Source organism: Aegilops tauschii, chromosome 3 (genome assembly GCF_002575655.3).
Source record: "Aegilops tauschii subsp. strangulata cultivar AL8/78 chromosome 3, Aet v6.0, whole genome shotgun sequence".
Classification (NCBI taxonomy): Eukaryota; Viridiplantae; Streptophyta; class Magnoliopsida; order Poales; family Poaceae; genus Aegilops; species Aegilops tauschii.
In genome coordinates, this window is record NC_053037.3 from 71,657,837 (window position 1) to 71,664,001 (window position 6,165).

The window sequence follows — 6,165 nt, forward strand, 5'->3', positions numbered from 1 at the left end:
AATATAAAATAGCATATTAATGCATATAAAACATCCAAAACAGGTAATATAATAGCATGGAACAATCAAAAATTATAGATACGTTGGAGACGTATCAGGCATCCCCAAGCTTAATTCCTGCTCGTCCTCGGGTAGGTAAATGATAAAAACAGAATATTTGATGTGGAATGCTACCTAACATATTTATCCATGTAATTTTCTTTATTGTGGCATGAATGTTCAGATCCGTATGATTCAAAACAAAAGTTTAATATTGTCATAAAAACAATAATACTTCAAGCATACTAACAAGATAATTATGTCTTCTCAAAATAACATGACCAAGGAAAGCTTATCCCTACAAAATCATATAGTCTGGCTATGCTCCATCTTCATCACACAAAATATTCAAATCATGCACAACCCCGATGACAAGCCAAGCAATTGTTTCATACTTTTGATGTTCTCAAACCTTTTCAACTTTCACGCAATACATGAGCATGAGCCATGGACATAGCACTATAGGTGGAATCGAAGGTGGTTGTGGAGACAAAAGAGGGAGATAGTCTCACATCAACTAGGTGTATTAACGGGCTATGGAGATGCCCATCAATAGATATCAATGTGAGTGAGTAGGGATTGCCATGCAACGGATGCACTAGAGCTATAAGTTTATGAAAGCTCAAAAAGAAAACTAAGTGGGTGTGCATCCAACTTGCTTGCTCATGAAGACCTAGGGCAATTTGAGGAAGCCCATCGTTGGAATATACAAGCCAAGTTCTATAATGAAAATTCCCACTAGTATAAGAAAGTGAAAAAATAGGAGACTCTCTATCATGAAAATCATGGTGCTACTTTGAAACACAAGTATGGAAAAGGATAGTAACATTGCCCCTTCTCTCTCATTTTGTTTCTTTTTTCTCTTTTTTTCTTTTTTCTTTCTCTTTTTCTTTCTCTTTTTTTCTTCTTTCTTTCTTTCTTTTATTTCCTCACATGGGACAATGCTCTAATAAGGAAGATCATCATACTTCTATTTACTTACAACTCAAAAATTACAACTCGATAGTAGAACAAGATATGACTCTATATGAATGGCTCCGGCGGTGTACCGGGATGTGCAATGAATCAAGAGCGACATGCATAAAAAATGATGAATGGTGGCTTTGCCACAAATATAATGTCAACTACATGATCATGCAAAGCAATATGACAATGATGATGCATGTCATAATAAACGGAATGGTGGAAAGTTGCATGGTGATATATCTCGGAATGGCTATGAAAATGCCATAATAGGTAGGCATGGTGGCTGTTTTGAGGAAGGTATATGGTGGGTTTATGGCACCGGCGAAAGTTGTGTGGTAAAAGAGAGGCTAGCAATGTTGGAAGGGTGAGAGTGCGTATAATCCATGGACTCAACATTAGTCATAAAGAACTCACATACTTATTGCAAAAATGTATCAGTGATCGAAACAAAGTACTACGCGCATGCTCCTAGGGGGATAGATTGGTAGGAAAAGACTATCGCTCGTCCCCGACCGCCACTCATAAGGAAGACAATCAAAAAAATATCTGATGCTCCAATTTCGTCACATAACGGTTCACCATACATGCATCTACGGGACTCACAAACCTTAACATAAGTATTACTCAAATTCACGACTACTCACTATCATGACTCAATATCACCATCTTCATATCTCAAAACAATCATAAGGAATCAAACTTCTCATAGTATTCAATGCACTTTATATGAAAGTTTTTATTATATCCCTCTTGGATGCCTATCATATTAGGACTAAATTACCATGCTGTTTTAAAGACTCTCAAAATAATATAAGTGAAGCATGAGAGTTCATCAATTTCTATAAAATAAAACCACCGCCGTGCTCTAAAAAGATATAAGTGAAGCACTAGAGCAAAATTGCCTAGCTCAAAAGATATAAGTGAAGCACATAGAGTATTCTAATAAATCATGATTCATGCGTGTCTCTCTCAAAAGTTGTGTACAGCAAGGATTATTGTGGCAAACTAAAAATCAAAGAATCAAATCATACAAGATGCTCCAAGCAAAACACATATCATGTGGTGAATGAAAATATAGCCTCAAGTAAAGTTACCGATAGACAAAGACGAAAGAGGGGATGCCTTCCGGGTCATCCCCAAGCTTAGGCTCTTGGTTGTCCTTGAATATTACATTGGGGTGCCTCGGGCATCCCCTAGCTTAGGCTCTTGCCACTCCGTATTCCATAGTCCATCAAATCCTTACCCAAAACTTGAAAACTTCACAACACAAAACTCAACAGAAAATCTCATAAGGTCTGTTAGTATAAGAAAATAAATCACCACTTCTGGTACTGTTGTGAACTCATTCTTTATTTATATTTGTGTAATATCTACTGTATTCCAACTTTTCCATGGTTCATACCCACCGATACGAGCCATAGATTCATCAAAATAAGCAAACAACACATAGAAAACACAACCTGTCAAAAACAGAACAGTCTGTAGCAATCTGGATATTTTGAATACTTCTATACCTCCAAAATTCTAAAAAATTAGGACACCCTAAGAAATTTGTTTATTAATTTTATACAAAAAGAATCAGTATTTTATCACGCTCCTGTGATTTTTAACAATTCCGGGACTCAGCGCAAAAGTTTCTGTTTTTCAGCAAGATCAAATCAACTAACACCGTAAGCTATCCCAAAGGTCTTACTTGGCACAAACACTAATTAAAACACAACCTAAAAAGCAAAAAAAAAATTGGGTTGCCTCCCAACAAGCGCTATTGTTTAACGGCCTTAGCTTGGCATAAAACACAAATAGATCTAAGTGTAATCATCTTTGGCATGCAACCCTTCAATTGTGCACTTATAATTCTTAGGAGATTCTTTAGTTTTATAAATGATCAAACTCCTAGGCAAGAAATCAAGAAATTCATTCGTGGCAATAGGTCCCTTAATAATATCCAAAAAAATCGGGGCAAACACTTATGGATTTGAGATCTTCATTATCTTTAATAGAATATTCACCCTAATCCTTAGGAACATAAATAAACTTGGCAATTTTAGTAGGAGGAAGCTTTTGAGTAGTTTTGACGGAGGAAAAAGCAGAACCCAAGTTGGTAATAGTATCTTCTAGTTTGCCAATTCTAGTAGAATCTTGATCTATCTTTTCGTTAACTAGGGGTTCCTTTTCCCTAACATTCTTTGAAGTAACTCCTACTTTAGATCCATATTGAGTAATATGATTATGAATCTTTTTATCCAAATTTTCAATCAACTCAACGGTGGCAATCTTATTTTCAATAATACCAAGCCTTTGCATTACATGCTCAAAGGTTAAAACAGTTCCATTGACCAAAAGAGGTGATGTGCCTAAGAAATCTATCATGGCATTGTAAGAATCACAAGTATGGCTACCCAAGAAATTCCCTCCAGTAATGTATCTAGAACATATCCATTCCAAGGAGTAACGCCCGCATAAAAATTGCAAAGAAGAACAGTAGTAGGTTGCTTTTGAGTAGATCTATTTTGAGCATTGCAAATTCTACACCAAGCATCTTTTAAGTTTTCTCCCTCTTTTTGTTTAAAATTGAGAACTTCGTTATCGGGAGTGCTAACAATGATGGGAGGACTAGCCATAGGAGCGAGACAAGAACACAAAAGGTAAACAAAGAAGACGAACGGAAGAGGAGCGAAGAAAAGGCAAATCTTTTCGAAAATCGTTTTAGAAGTGGGGGAGAGGAAAACGAGAGGCGAATGGCGAATAATGTAATGCAAGGGATGAGAGTTTATGATGGGTACTTGGTTTGTCTTGACTTGGCGTAGATCTCCTCGGCAACGGTGCCAGAAATTGGCAAGTTGACGGGAGATCAAATCTTGACTTGACTTGGCGTAACCCCCCCCCCCCCCCCCCCGGCAATGGCGCCAGAATTTCTTCCTGCTACATCTTGAGCTTGCGTTGGTTTTTCCCTTGAAGAGGAAAGGATGATGCAGCAAAATAGAGTAAGTATTTCCCTCAGTTTTGATAACCAAGGTATCAATCCAGTAGAATACAACGCACAAGTCACCGAATACCTGCACAAACAAACACCAACTTGCACCCAAAGTGATAAAGGGGTTGTCAATCCCTTCACGGTTATTTGCAAAGTGAGATTTGATAGAGATGGATAAACGGTAAAGTAATATTTTTGGTATTTTTTGTTTATGGAATGGAAAGTAAAAGATTGCAAAGGAAGTAAATAGGAAACTAAAATTGTAGATCGGAAACTTATATGATAGAAAGTAGACCCGGGGCCCATAGGTTTCACTAGAGGCTTCTCTCAAGATATAAAATATTATGGTGGGTGAACAAATTACTGCCGAGCAATTGATAGAAAAGAGCACATTTATGACGATATCTAAGGCAATGATCATGAATATAGGCATCACGTCCGTATCAGGTAGACCGACTCCTGCCTGTAGCTACAACTATTACTCCACACATCGACCGACTCCTGCCTACATCTAGAGTATTAAGTTCATGAAGAACAGAGTAACACATTAAGTAAGATGACATGATGTAGAGGAATAAACTCAAGCAATATGATGTAAACCCCATCTTTTTATCCTCAATGGCAACAATACAATACGTGCCTTGCTGCCCCTACTGTCACTGGGAAAGGACACCGCAAGATTGAACCCAAAGCTAAGCACTTCTCCTATTGCAAGAAAAACCAATATAGTTGGCCAAACCAAATCAATAGTTCGAAGAGACTTGCAAAGATATCAAATCATGCATATAAGAATTCAGAGGAGATTCAAATAATATTCATAGATAAGCTGATCATAAATCCACAATTCATTGGATCTCGGCAAACACACCGCAAAAAGTATTACATCGAATAGATCTCCAAGAACATCGAGGAGAACATGGTATTGAGAATCAAAGAGAGAGAAGAAGCCATCTAGCTACTAGCTATGGACCCGTAGGTCTACGGTGAACTACTCACGCTTCATCGGAAGGGCAATGGTGTTGATGTAGAAGCCCTCTGTGATTGAAGGCCCCCTCCGGCAGGACACCGGAAAAGGCCCCTGGATGGGATCTCACGGGTACAGAAGGTTGCGGCCGTGGAAAAGTGTTTTCGTGGCTCTCCTAGTAGGTTTGGAATATTTGAGAATATATAGGCGGAAGAGAAAGGTGGGTGGAGTCACGAGGGGCCCACAAGGGTGGGGGGCGCGCCATCCGTCCTTGTGGACGCCTCGTGGCTTTCCTGACATGTACTGCAAGTCCTCTGGATGTCTTCTTGTCCAAGAAAAATCATCGCGGAAGTTTCATTCCGTTTGGACTCCGTTTGATATTCCTTTTCTACAAAACTCTAAACAAGGAAAAAACAAGAACTGGCACTGGGTTCTAGTGAAGGAAATATGCCCTAGAGGCAATAATAAAGTTCTTATTTTATATTTTCTTATATCATGATAAATGTTTATTATTCATGCTAGAATTGTATTAACCGGAAACTTGATACATGTGTGGATACATAGACAAAACATTGTGTCCCTAGTAAGCCTCTACTAGACTAGCTCATTAATCATAGATGGTTAAGTTTCCTAACCATAGACATGTCTCGTCATTTGATGAACGGGATCACATGATTCAGAGAATGATGTGATGGACAAGACCCATCCGTTAGCTTAGCATAATGATCGTTAAGTTTTATTGCTATTGCTTTCTTCATGTCATATACATATTCCTTTGACTATGAGATTATGCAACTCCCAGATACCGGAGGAATACCTTGTGTGCTATCAAACGTCACAACGTAACTGGGTGATTATAAATATGCTCTACAGGAATCTCCGAAGGTGTTTGTTGGGTTGTCATAGATCGAGATTAGGATTTGTCACTCCGAGTATCGGAGAGGTATCTCTGGGCCATCTCGGTAATGCACATCATAATAAGCCTTGCAAGCAATGTGACTAATGAGTTAGTTGCGAGATGATGTATTACGGAACTAGTAAAGAGACTTGCCGGTAACGAGATTGAACTAGGTATGGAGATACCGACGATCGAATCTCTGGCAAGTAACATACCGATGACAAAGGGAATAACGTATGTTGTCATTGCAGTACGACCGATAAAGATCTTCGTAGAATATGTAGGAACCATCCAGGTTCCGCTATTGCTTATTGGCCGGAGAGG